Raw genomic sequence first — 15428 nt, 5'->3', positions numbered from 1 at the left:
CCAAGAACTGCGAGACTCCCACCTCCATCACTGTGTTTTAACAATAACTTTGGAGTCTAGTTGACATTAAATTTTTGAATATGAAAATTTTCGTTGTAATATTTGACCTGTCGGTACTTTTTCTATGTTAGTTTGCTTACTACAAAACATTATCCTTTTTCGGTATATCTACACTGCTACATACCAATACAAGATGCGGGACTGCAAATTGCTGAACAACCAGCCCCAGAATTTGCTTGTGTGCACGAGTAATCTGTCATTGATTGATATTAGGAATTGAGTTCTTTGAAGATTAATTTCGTTAAAAAAATATGGTTTAATAGCTGATGTTATCTCACGCCAATGATTAGAAGTTTCTTCAAATGCAGAAAAAAAAATCTTATATATAATTATTATATTTATATCTTTATCTTTGTACCTATAAATAAAACACGCAAATTACCATAAAACTGATTTTAACTTATGATATCCTTAAAACTTTAAGTCAAAAGGGATTTTAATCAATTTCTTTTATGGAATTAAACCACTGAACTTTTTACATAATAGTCATATTCACACATGCAAATAATACTGTTAAATTTAAGTAGTACCATTTCTTTTTTTCAAACTTCACTCTGTTGTAGATGCCGCAGCCCTTGAGACAGCCAAACAAGTTTAGGCATATTTCTTTTTTGTTGATTTTACGCTGCAACTTGCATGTGCGGAAGATTTTACTTTGTATGAAATAGAAGTTATAAAAGTGTTATTATTAGTAACCAGAAATTCATAGCGGCAGCAGCTACAGTTCATAGGCATAAGAGCTAAGAAAGAAGGTGATGTATAGAGTTCCATTATTGCTCTGCAGCCGTTGCAGCACCATATCTGCATAATCAATTTTCTTATACAATCATTTTTAACAACCGTTAGATATAAATTCAATGGCTTAGATCACTGCTGCATGCCTAGGAGTACTACAAAATAAGCCATGATTTGTATGCGTGAAGTCAAATTTTGATAGATAAATACTCAATACAAAATAACATGTTTTAATATTCCTTAACTATGTAAATAGAGAATAAATATTTTATCAATTAAAAGTTATAAATTCTATATAATATAAAATAAATTCAATTTTCTCTTTCATAAAACATTTCATTCTTTTAAACTTCTAATTATTTTTATATGTTTTGAAATTCTTTTTTCTTTTAACGGTGAAATGTTTAAGAGATAACAAAATTTAAAACAATTTAATTCAATAAAAATATTTCTTAAAAATAGATTAAAAATGATAAAATTCTCTTGTTGCACCTATCAGAAATAGAGTGACAAGAGGGAGGACAAACTTAATATTGCAGTAAAAGTTTGTCAAACTTAACCTTTTCAACCAACTTAAAAAAATGGCTAACGTAATCTACTAAAAATGTATTTCTCTTTTCATTAGAAAAGTTACAATTTTATATTATTCTTTTTAATTAAACCAATCATTTATATTTTTTTTTAATATGTTTTGTCTCATCTACCTATTTCTACGAATTTAAACAGAGTGTAAAAGAATCTATGGAAACTATATGGTCCAAAATCGTGTGGCTTGCATTGTGTAATAAATGTAATCAAAATCAAGGTGTGATTACTTTTAAGAATCTATGGACAAACATAATGTCGCTATTCTTCCTCTCTCGAAACTATAATATCTTTCATAACATTAATGATTTTATATAATTTTTATAAACTCTCTTAATAAAATAATGTTACTAATAATATTAAAGAAAACGATAATGTAAATAAAGATAACAATAATAACAACAACGTAATTAATTTAATAACGGCAGTAATGGAAGAAAAAACATCAACAAATTATTATGGTTGTCATGTTTAAAAAACTATAATAATTAACAGGTGATGTTATGACTATGAATATAGGAAATTTAGTTTTGATGTGTTCAATATTCATGTAAATTCTATTTTAAAATTATTAGTATGAGTGGAGGCAGCTTCTGTTGTAGGTTTATTTTCTATCTTAAGTGTACTGCACAGTGTATAAAACAGAGAGTGAATCTTTGGCAAAGCAGTGGTGAGAGAGGTGATGCAGGAGATTGATATGCAGTTGCAGATTGTGCAGCAGATGAATGCAAGCAAAAAGAGCTTTGCATATTAAACATATATATATATATATATATATATATATATATATATGTGTGTGTGTGTGTGTGTGTACTTTTTGTTTTGGTTGTCACAGTCGTTTGTCTGAGACTGAGAAGTTTTCTTACACGCCACATCCATCCACCATAACATAACACTTTGAGTTCGCAAGCTTCAAGTAAATGCATGATTGCATGACATTAGATTCCCCTTATGGTAACATTACTATGCTACACAACACTGTCTTTTCATTTCTGCCAAATCCACACTAAAACCATTCAATACACCCACGTTCATAGGGAATTGGATTTTGTATTTTCTTTATTTATTGCACCTACTGAACCACCAACCCACTTTTTCTGCAACAACCATTCACCCTTCTCCACTCATCACAACGCAAATTAATCAACTCCCAAAAAGTCAGCTCTGCTCTTTCTAATTCTTACTTATTGCACACCGGCTCTTCCATGGCTTCCACTGTTATACTTAACGTATCCAGATCACACTTCCCATCTTCAACGTCATTATTCTTTTGAAATTGTCTTTGTCGTTTAAGGTTGCAATCGTAACATGTTTCATTGAAAATAAGATATGCAAAGGGTATTTCTTTTGGGAGAAGTAGCAGTATAATGGGAAAAAAAAAACATTGATTAGAAAGTAACAGTAGTAAAAAAAAATGGGTGAAGGAGGAGGAGCTTGGTGGGACCATGGAAGATGCACACTTGAATGAAAAAGTTGAATGGAATGCAGAGAGAGATGATGATGATGCCACCTTTCGCATGCGTACGTCCCTCTCACTTCCATTTGCTACTATTTTTTAATTTTAATTTTTCACTGTACTTCATTTATTTTCTATAACCCATTTTTAACCTTTTACAATACCATTTACCTGATTTTGTAATTTTGTAGCAAGACATAATTTCACATCAAGTATTTCTATGTCTAAACTAAACCTTTCGTTCACGGGAAATAGATGCCTTCAATCATGTTCGACTACTACAAAACTTAAAATTACTGAAACTAGTTTCATAGGAATCATTTAATAGCTTCCAACACAATATACATTAACCAGCTATTATATTAACAACGCTTACAAAATTCATTCCAAATTAAGATTTTAATCATGTTCTTAAAACAGTTTTATTAACTAGTAAAATAAAGATATCTTATATCATCATTTTATTATATTGTTCTATCTAATATTTACTGGAAATTCAAATGAATTTAAAAGTAAAAATAAAAAAATTAATCATATAAGAAACATAACTCAAATTATTTGCATTGTGTTATGGATTATGATGGGTTGATTTTTCTTTTAAGATAAAAGAATTCATGAGAGATATATTATATATACAAAGAGAATAAAAATTAAAAAGTAAGCATCATAAAAACCAAAAATTTTAAATAAAAAACATTAGATTTTTGGACTTAAGGTGATGTTAATTCTTCTATTAAGATCACTTTAATTTAAAGTCCTAATTCGATTTATTTATGAATTTTTTTTCTTATAAAAAAATTAAATTTTGTTATTTTTATCTTCTAACATAAAACTTAACTCATACTTAAATTATTTTTAATAAATTAAATTTAAACAAATTTTATATAAGTCTTCTATATTATATATATATATATATATATATATATATATATATATATATATATTAATAAAAATTAAAAACTAAATATTATATAAAAACAAAAATTCATAAATAAAAAATATTAGACTTTGGAATAAAGGTGGCCTTAATCATGATGTTAATTACTGGATTAAGAGTACTTTTAGTCCAAAGTCCTAATGTAATTGATTTATGAGTCTTTTTTTCTTATAAAGAATTTAATTTTGTTATTTTTTTTTAGATTTAAATTTATATTTAAATTATATATATATATATATATATATATATATATATATATATATATATATATATATATATATATATATAAATTAAAGAGTAAGCATCATATAAGAACTAAAATTCATAAATAAAAAACATTGGATTTTGAACTAAAGGTTAGATCTTTTTCTTTATAAGCACTTTAACTGTTATTTTTATTCAATGTTGAATTTGCTCACAATCAGATAATTCTTAATAAATAGTTTTGATATTTTTTTAGAGAAATATTTTAAGAGGTTTTATATATATAATATCATTTTCAAGTTAAAGAAGAAATTAACATAATTTTTAATGAAAAGTCTTAAAACAATAGGTTTAAAGGTATTTTTTTCTTATAAGGTATTTAACTTTGTTATTTCTATTCATTTTGGACTATATGTGTGTGTGTTTTTGTTTGTACGCTTGTGAGAAACACGGTGTCTCAATACACAGTTATAGCACACGAGCTGAACATGAGAAATAAAATTTGTTGTGATTTGAAGTCTGAAAATATGTTTACAGCAGAGGATGTTAAGCGTTAGAAGGATGAATACTAGCACTGGTATGAACAACCACGTAGAACTTGTTTTGAAAGTAATTGAGTCATTTTTGAGATTGGAAATAGTTAATTGAGATATACATGTAGATAGCTGAGGCACACGAGCATTCACCGATGCATACGTGACAGGATAAGTAGGACAGTAAGAAATTGATGAACTCACAGGAAAAAGACAAAGGAACTGATAAAGTATTAATGAGTAACCTAGATGGATTTGTGAGCCTAGTTGTGTCTTACCTGTGTGGAAGGAAAGAAGAGATAGAAAGAGAGAGCCTTAAATATCAAATGAATGGTCATGGTCTTTAGTTCATTCTCAATAAATGACTTCATATGAATCAATGCATAAAACTGGTCATGTTTTTCTTCATTTAGCATAAATGCAATAATAATGACAGTGTTCAAGTATTGGTTTATGGTCCCCCCAACTGAATCAAAATGGTCAGTGTCTAAAACCCATCACCCTCTCTCTCTCTCTCTCTCTCTCTCCACCTTATCATTCATTAAGATCTAGATAGGATAATTCTATCCACTTTTTCTTCCAGATATGCATTCAATACATAAGCCAAATCAAATCAAATTCAAAACCAATCATCCAATTTCAGATATACTACTAGTACCACACTTCGATCTTCCTCCTTCTTACCCATTTTGCATCTTCTACCAAATTGGAATTCATTTTATGTATGTAATCAGGCAAATTTTATATATGTTCCCACCCAGTGGTAATAGTTTCATGGCATTTCTTTAGCTATGCACATGTTGTTGATCTTTTACCAGAAACAGAAGTTCAACCGTGATATGACTCAACGTGACCTTACATCATCTGTGCTTAATTTTTCTCATTGAATTTGGTTCGTGGGGTTGTCCTTCGTGTTAGCTGGAAGACGGTGGTTGGAGAAGAAATTTAAAGTGGAAGGGATATAAAAGAGCCGTGTACAAGGAAAAGTGTTGCCTTTTGTTGATTTGGTTTTGGTCATAATGTTAACAATAATAGTTTATGTGTGTTGTTTGAACATGGCGTTGCTTTGAATCTTATGCCTAGGCCACGTAGAAAGTATGGTGGGGTGCCCTTTTGTTTGTTTGTTGCTCCAGACAAAAATTAAAAGCAGTGGGAATGTTCCCAACGGCTAGTCCTTGCTTTTCAGTCGTTTTTAAAAACAAAAGGAAACACATTGATTCATATAAATACAGAATCTATCATAAGCAGTGAGGTCCCAAATGACAGAAATGAATGAGGTTTATGTACATGATAGAGACGTGGCTGGGCTCAAAACTGTTGATTAATTTTTCTGGTTTTGATGTTGTGCATTGGGTGCCTGATTTGTTATTTTTGAAAGTAGTATGAAAGAAGAATGTGATAAACAAAGACAATGAGTGGAGGCTGAGCTAAAATGATAGTCCAGTCTGGCAGATTGAGTTTGAAAGGAAAGAAATTGGTTACTCTCTGAACAATTGAGACATAAGGAACCAAAGCAAAAGAGTTTGGAAGTGTGCACATATGCTTTTGAAAGAGTGTAAAATGATCCTTTCCTGTTATGACACAGAGACTGAAAGAGAAAAGTTGTCCATGAGTATGAAGGTAGCAAGAATGATATGATAGCAATACATTGCACTCTGCAACATCTCATGTGTCTGTCTTTTGCCAAGACACATGCACATTGTTGAGTGTTTAGGTATTAATAATAACTATCATTCGTTCGTTCATTCATGTGTGTGTGTGTGTGGTTAAGAACACCTGCAACCCCAAAGAACACCAGCCCCCCACCCACCTACACATAAAATAAATCTAAACAAAGAAACAAAAACTTGAAATGAGCAAACACTGCTGCATGATTTAAAACACATGTGTTTGTAGCTTTAAATGGAAAGCAATTATTATAAGCTGTCTTCATCATGACAAGCATGTACAAAACAAATCATCCAAAGGGAACGCTCAAATCGAAGCCAACTTCGGTAATTTCATTCGTTAATGGAAAATGATTGGCTTAACAAAGGTACCACTTGTTTCCTAAAACAAGGCATCTAGGAAATAGAGTGCATAGTAGGATGATTAGAAGAAACATCATCTTGCAAAAAATTATCAAGAGGATCTAGTTGACCCGGAATAATCTGCTTTTCAATTACATCCAAAATTGCTTACTTTTCTTGTTTACTTTGGACATTCAACAATTTGTTTTTTAATGCAGCAGAAAAAGGTTTCAACTTTTCATTCCGAACACCTCCTACTCTTTATATAATATTCCTTCCATTTGTCGGCTTCCTAAAAGAAAAGAATAAACCAGAAATCAACACTAACCTAACTTTAAATCATGCATGATGTAACAACGCATACATGTATTGTTCTATGCATTTTGATAGTTTCAATGCAACACCTTTTGCTGTGTTCTATCTCTACTTACTTTTACTATTCTTTTGCTCAATCTTCTCTAAACTTCCTCTTAGTTTTAAAAGATAATAGATTAAATGGTATATTCTTCAATTCACAACTCATAACTGAAGATATAAATTATAAAATTGTTAGAATCTCAAGTTACACTTTAATAAAATGAAGTAACTTATCATTTATATCTTAATCTCGGACTAGGGTTTCCAATACTAATCACTTATGTCTTAATCTTCTTTATCTATATCAGTGTATATTATTTATAATGAGTTGTATTTAACATTACACAATATCATCATAGGTATCACCACACTCATAAAAGATCAAAGTACCATAATAAGTATCAACAAACACAATCACATTATCATATAATATCACATAATATATATATATATATATATATATATATATATATATATATATATATATATATATATATATATATATATATATATATATATATATATATCAATAACTATAGTATCATCTTATGCACACACATACAAAACATGTATTTCACCAATTCATCACAAAAATCATTATATGCATATGTCGCTTAAGTTCTTTGGTCGCTTGAGTGACTTTGCTTTCTCAAAATAATATTTATTTGCTTAAGTGACAGCGGCTCTAGAAAATAATATCCCAAAGCTTTCACAAGACATGTAAGTTATTATTATATATCCTCTCTTGTCCCACTTAAATAATGTAATTCAACACATTTCAAAAATACTAAACATATAATCTCTTTAGCTCTTAGGCGACCACATTGTCCCTTCACAAAAAGAAAGTTGAACAAAGATATCCACATATAATTTTCTTTCGAGCATATTGTCTTACTTTTATTCAATTTCCTATTTACAATGAATCACGTTAGTATAAGTTAGTTCAATGCTTTGAAATTTTACTATTGTTTTTGTTGTAATAATATTAATTGTTTGGTTTATTCTATATAGATATAATTAACTTATATTTTCAAGCATATGTAATTTGTTTAGTTGTAGCTTTTCGTTTGTGATTGTACTATGAGGCAACTGGGTATTTGATTATTTAATTAGAATTTAAATTTAATTAAGTTTTGAATTTAATTATTTTTAATTTAATTTCTTTTAAATAATTTTTTCTATGTCCAAAATATTTTTAATTTCTAATTATGTTTTGGTTAAAGAATTTATGTTTCAAAGTTTTTTATAATTTTTAATTGACTGTTGGACTTTTTTTTCATTGGCTTGATTGTTGTGATTGTTATTTTACATTATTATTATTCACGAGTTTTCATTAAAAAAAATACAATTAAATTTTAACTTTATCATAAATTGAATATTTAATAGTTATCTTAAATTTAATATTTAATACTCGATTTTAGTATTTAATTTTAAAAAGAAATCCTTCAATTTTAATAAAAATAATTAAGGTCCTATATATATGTTTTTATATTGTTGTTCGGGATTGTGATTTTGTATTTAAGACTAAAAGTAAAATGATTAAGTTACTTCACTTAACAGTAAAATTAAATGACAAGGACTTAACTGAAAATATAATTTTTTTACATATTTAATAAAATACAAAGTTTCAATAGAACTCAATTATATATATATATATATATATATATATATATATATATATATATATATATATATGATATAAAACCACCTTATTCAATATTGTAGAGAAAATTAAATGACATATACCAATTTTAAAAGTTTAAGATTTTTTACTATTTAATAGAACATAACTTTTTAATAAAATTCAAATGTCCAATTTTTTTAAGAATTTAAAACTTTATTAAATCTAAAATTCATTTTATCGCTAATAAATTTAAGAAATTGTTTATACATATGTTTTAAATAATATTTTTTTAACTAAAAATAGTTTCATGTTTTCATACTACACTTTATATACTCAATTTATATTTTACGACAAACCAATGTTTTGTAAAAGCTAATTTTTATTTTTATGTTTTATTTAAAATTTCAACCACATACTTGCTATACATAATTAATTTCATTAAATAGGTATCTACTCTTAGAATTGAATGTGCTCTCAGAGGATGTTGTTAGCCAAATTTTTTCAAATTTGTTAAAGATAATGAGATCTTCCAACAAATTTCTCTTATTTCATAATATTATATTCAATTAAAAAATATTCATTATTATATATTATAAATGAATAGGTATAATATTATAAATGAAATTATTTAAATCACACACACACACACACACATATATATATATATATATATATATATATATATATATATATATATATATATATATTAATCTTTGCTTTTTCTAAAAAAATTTATTGTAATCATATCATAATTAATATATAAAAAAATGTTTGTGCAGGTAAAAAAAATTACGTAAAGGAAACAAAATGAAAATTTACTTTTATTATCTTTATACATATATATCAGTATATATAAATAATTTTTATAGTTTAATTGGAGATATTTTTATTTATTCTGTAGATTATTTTTATTTATTTTGTAGAATATTTTTATTTATTTAATTTAAAAATTCTATATTTATATAAAAAATGGTTAGATAAAAATAATAATTAAATTTAAAAAATGTTACTTGAAAAGATAAAATTAATATATATATATATATATATATATATATATATATATATATAAACACAAAATAAATTGAGATATTATAATAATTATTAGTATGAAAATAGTATTACTTTAATTGATAATTATTTTTATTTATAAGCATAAAAATAGTACTGTGAACATGTAAAATAATTAAATAACTTAATATTCTTCTCTATCGATTCTGCATATACAATCAAAAGAGCTAAGAAAACCCATAAAACCAGTGCAAAGTGCTGAACCATTACAAAACTAACAAAAACTATTGTTTATCACATTGAACCATTTTTCTTCAATTTTAACTATTTTAGAAACAACTTTTGAAACAAACCAATATTCAATGTAGAAAATCTAAAAGTTTGGCTGAGATTTTATTTTATGATTGAACCAATAAATTATAAATTAATAGTACCAGTAATTAAAGAAAAACATTAGTAAAAAAAGAAAATGGGTACAGATTAAAGTGAATAAATTCCTTAGCTGAGGCTGAGGTGTGTTATTGTGTGTACTCACTCGTGCAATGCAATCTTCATTGGTGACTCTGATGCAATTGGAGGATTGGACAACTGCTCTGCAGCTCACAGTACATGTCTTTTACCCTCTCCATTAATGTTTCTTCTCTTCACTTTTCATTTCTTTTTTCAAATATATATCTTAAATCACGCCAGTTTAATTATCTACTTTTTATAAATATAATAATAAACTTCATCTTCTACTTTTTTAAACAGAGATATAAGATTTTGATTATGGAAAAATAGTGTTGAGTGTTGTTGAGAAGAGATGTTTCCTGAAGAAAAAAAGGGTATTGGAGGGGTCTGAAGCATCTTGAAAATTGTGATCAAGGCTTTGTCATCTGTCATGAACACTATTTATTCATGTGGACCCTTCATCCCATCAACCCAACACCATAACCATTTCTCTTTCTAACTTTCTATTCTTCATCAACTGTTGAAGAAATTTACCCATCTAATAATAATCCATTTGTATTTAAGTGGATGATATGACAGATGTACATGTATATGTATATGTGGGCGTAGCTGTGAAGAAATTGGAAAAAGGGAAAGAAGTAGAGAATAATTTTGTCTTTGAGACAGAAAGTAGAAAGAAAAGCAAGAAAGAAAAAGTAATATCCATGCAGAGAAGAATTACTAGAAGAAGAGACAACATAGATAAAACAAATTGTAAAGATGGATAAAGCCTTAAATGTGGTGTGGAGAGTGGAATAAAGGGAAGGATAATAAAAGAATAAAGTGATTTGGATGAATGATTCATAAACAAATAAAAATATATGATGAAAAGGAGAATCCTTTTCCTACTTCCCAGTAGAATATATATGTATGTATTGTAATGTAGTAAACAACAACAGCTTTACAGACTAACCCTGACGTACCACTGTCAACCTTTTTCATCACCTCTTTCTTCTTTCTTCTTTAATCCCACTTTATTATTCTCTTTCTACTTCTGCTAAAACCCTCTCTAATACAACAATTTACCATTGTTTCTCTCTTTCTCTCTCACATGTGAAATATCTGAATGGAATTCAATGCTCTTTCTATTCCAAAGGAACATCATTGACATCTTGAGCCAACTATTTATTGACACAACACCACAACAAGCAAACCAAACCAAATAATAATAATAATATTCATTTCTTATTTACATCTTCCACAGATAGATTAATGGAGTAATAAAACCTAATTTATCACCTCAGCTCACCCTACCACTGCATTTAACTTTTGCATGCCCTCGTCACCCACTTTAATTATGACCAAAATTTCTCCTACCCAAAATGTGTTTTGGCTATTAATTCATCTCTTAAGCATCAAATAACAACTGCATTTCTGATGTTTTCCTGTAAATGCTGTTTGTATGTGGCCAGTAATGAGTACACAGACATGGGAAATTACTATAAGATAATTAATACGCTCATCCGTTGTCTGCTTTTGTAATTAAGAAAAAAATAATAGTATTAAGTGAGGCACACGCACGCACGCAGAGTTATTTATAGTTTTTAATTATTTTCTCCTCTACTCGGCTAACACATTTAAGTTTAGTTTGTAGTAAAACGTTAACCCCACGTGAGAAGGGAGATAGGTAGTTTGAATGGAGACATTTGTATTTGAACAGCATTGAATTCTTAAAAAAGGGGAAGCAAATAAGCCTGTGTGCATCTTCACCTGAAATATACTAGTCTTTAGAGTTATATGCTGTTTTGAAGTTAATGACTCCCTAACGAACTTGATGGAAATATTTATGGTGATGTCTAACTTTGTCCCCCATTGGATTATGAATGGTATTTAGTTGAGTGGGTTTGCTTAATGTTGGAAGAGAGCATTTCTGATGCATAGAGAAGGAAAGTTTAAGTTATTTACTTTGAAAAAACGTTTCTTTCAGTTAATTCAATTTGAGAAAGGTTCTGTGTCTGTCTCTCTCTCTGCCATCTTTTGTCCTCACCACTATCTGACACACTGCTCCCCTCTATATGGCGTAAACTCGATAGCTGATAGTGCAAGCAAAGCAAACCAAAGCAAGCACCCCACTTTTTTTTTTTTTTTTTGGAGTCTCTAATCTGAATCTCCCTCTCCAAATACTCAACTCTGCATTCCTCTCTGTCTGTTAAAATCTGCTTTTTTTGACCTCTTCTTTTTGTCCTCCCACACCACCTCTATAAGCACCTCTTGTTAAGTGTTTCACTGCCAAAACTCTCCATCCTTTCCTTCTCTCTTTCTCTCTCTTCCTTCTTCACCTCTTGCTTACTTCTATTACTCTAATTACTGTGATTCCCCTCTAAACCAAATCATCCTTTTCTTTCCTTCTAACCAACCATGTCTGCAACACAAGCTGTTTGATCCATGTCAGTTTCCTCTTCCTCTTCTCCAATTGACTTTGTAGCAGGCTGAAATTATAAAAAAAAAAGAAAAAAGAAGAAAGCTACAGGGTTTGTTTGTAGCTGTCTTCATTGATTATCTTCTGGCTGAGATATAGAGACGGTTAGTTGTCTGTAGTCACACTCTCTTTCTCTCTCTGTGTGTCTCCTTTTCAAGAGATAGAAATTAGAAAATACCCAGAGTGGGAAAGTGTCTTGTTTGCTTAAAAAGTTGTCTTCTCATGACCATATCCTGTGTGCCCTACTTCTGAGTCTGTGCTTTCTTACTTTCTCTTCTTAATTCACCTGAAGATAATGAGGTCGGTGGTGGTAGTGCCATAGTGCTGCTACTCAACTCAATTGCTTCCAACACCACTCCATAATTTTCGTTTCTTCCTAGCCAGCTTTTGAAAGATTAGGATTTCTGAAACTTAGAATTGCAATCATTTTAGCACTACACTATACCCTAAAGAAGCAAACAGGTAGCTAGGAGGGAATGGAACTTTCGAGTCAAGAAGGAGAAATCCCAATCCCAATAAACAGCACTACTTATGGTGGGGGACACGGTAATGGACACGGTCATGGTCTCATGATTCACCATGACCCTCCACACCACAACCACATTATCTCCTCCACGGCTCCTACGAACGGCACACCCACTATGCATCAGGAGGATCATGGGTACAAGAAAGCGGTGAGATACAGAGAATGCCTGAAGAACCATGCAGCGGCCATGGGAGGGAATGCCACTGATGGATGCGGCGAGTTCATGCCGAGTGGAGAAGAGGGCACCATAGAGGCACTGAACTGCTCGGCCTGCCATTGTCACAGAAACTTCCACAGAAAGGAAGTGGAGGGTGAGCCGTCTTCGTGTGACTACCACCCCTTCAACAGAAGAAGACTGATTCTGGGCCCTCACAAGAACCTCCTCCCTCCCGAGGCTCTTGGCTACCCTACGGGTAACATCCTTCCTTCTAGAAGTGTCCCACCACACCAGATGATAATGCCCTACAGCATTGGTCACCTCCCTTCAGAGTCTGATGAACAAGAAGACGGTGGAGGAATGGTGCAGCCTAGACCCTCCCAGCTAGTGAAGAAAAGGTTCAGGACAAAGTTCACCCAGGAGCAGAAGGAGAAAATGCTCAACTTTGCTGAGAGGGTTGGCTGGAAAATCCAGAAACAAGAAGAGTCCGTGGTGCAACAGTTCTGCCAAGAGATTGGGGTCAAGCGAAGAGTGCTCAAGGTTTGGATGCACAACAATAAGCACAATCTCGCCAAAAAGAATCCTCCTACTGCAGCAGCTTAAAGTACAATAATTTATTATTATCGTTACAATTATCCATCCATCGAATCATCCTTTTATCTAGCTTTGTGTTTTTTGCTTTATTATTATGATTATTATCATTACTAGTATTATAAACTCCATCCACTCTCCTCCACGTATAATCATTAGCCTAGCCGCAAGTGTTTGTTGACTTTCTTCACTATACTCTCTCTCTCTCTAATCACCATCTCCTTCAGTTCTCTTACCTAAAAGTGAAACCCTTCTTCTTCTTCTTCTCTCTGGTAGCTGCTTACCAATATATACACTACACAAATATCTTCATCTATACCATCATGTGCTGTAGCTTAGGAAATTGCATTTGCATTGTGTGAAGTTTTAGTTTCTGAGTGAACGGTGTTTAATTCTCTCCTCTTCAACCTACCTGGCTAGCATTCAAGTCATGAGAACATGGAATCTATGCAATGAATAGACTCTGTGGTACGATATATGTATTAATAGAATTACATAGGGCTTTTGTATGCTGCTTTCTCTTTCACCTTATAAATTCTGCTTCTGTTGTGCTGCATCATATGTAGGGCCTTCTGACATCATTTTCCAAGCGGTAAAAAATGTACCAGTTCATCACTAATTTTTAAATGTTTTTCTTGCTCCAAATGGTAAGTTTTTCACCATTAATTTGTGACAATAAACTCATGGGAAAAATTAGAAAGTACGACCAAGTATACACATTGATCAGAAAGAAGAAAAAGAAAATGCGAACTCAGCTTTGCTTTGGATTTTTGTCTTCAATGAAGCTTGGATTCTATGTCTGGACCTGAGTACATGTGTGTGTCGTCACCGTGCCTGGCGGAAAGAAGCTATTTATTTGATATTCTTCTTCTGGCATTCAAACTTAAACTCATTATTACTCATCAAACAAAACTTAAACTCGTCAAAAGCTATTAGTAATCATAGTGTACACCTTGCATGCCAGCAGAAAAAAAGTAAACTTTGTATGTCATCATTAACTATTTTTTATTCAGTGTTAAAATATCATAAATTTAATGAATGGTTGGAGTTAAAGAGAAGATAGTAATCTTGTCATGTTCTTCAAAAATCTCAGCTGAGCCATCTTCTAATAACATGCATATCCAAACTATTTGTACTGTTTCATAATACATTACACCTAGTTATCTTAAAATCAGTTGATAATGGTTAACTAAGAAAAGATAAAAACAGTGTGAATGCGTGAGGTGGAGGCGACAGAGGTTATCATGAACTGGTGAGGCAATTGACATTGGCACACACATGCACACATACCTGCTACATAGCTCTAAATTCAAAAACATCAATCAACAATTCAACAACTGAATTAAAAGGATTTTGTCCACAAATTTTTAAACAAAACATGGTTCATTGCATTACGGGCAAACCTAGTTTGCTGTCTTTGTCGGTTGTCACCTTATCCCTATGAACACTAGGGCACATATGAACAATCACAAAAAGAAATAAACATCTTGTAGTATTTCTTTTGCATCTTAATGATAATATAATAACAATATTACATAACTTTACTGTTTTAATATAATATCTGAATTTCACGATGATGAATCATTATGCAGCCATAAATAATCATACAAATCTTGCAAGCACGCCTTGCTTTAAAAAGGGGAAAAGAAGAATGGGTCCACTTGGGGAAGAAGAAAGAAGCGTGATCTTTTTAATGAATTTGTGTTTTGTTTTTTCATTTATATCTTGTTCAAATCAT

At 30.4% G+C, this 15428-nt stretch overlaps 1 pseudogene; it reads left to right on the top strand.

The window, feature by feature from the left end:
* The first annotated feature begins 12016 nt into the window (after positions 1-12016).
* Positions 12017-14249, top strand: LOC124824718 (zinc-finger homeodomain protein 4 pseudogene; annotated as a pseudogene).
* The last annotated feature ends 1179 nt before the right edge of the window (positions 14250-15428 follow it).

The sequence above is a fragment of the Vigna umbellata genome, chromosome 1, assembly GCF_029865625.1.
Source record: "Vigna umbellata cultivar VRB3 chromosome 1, Vumbellata_1.0, whole genome shotgun sequence".
Lineage (NCBI taxonomy): Eukaryota > Viridiplantae > Streptophyta > Magnoliopsida > Fabales > Fabaceae > Vigna > Vigna umbellata.
This window is presented reverse-complemented; position numbering and strand designations above follow the sequence as displayed.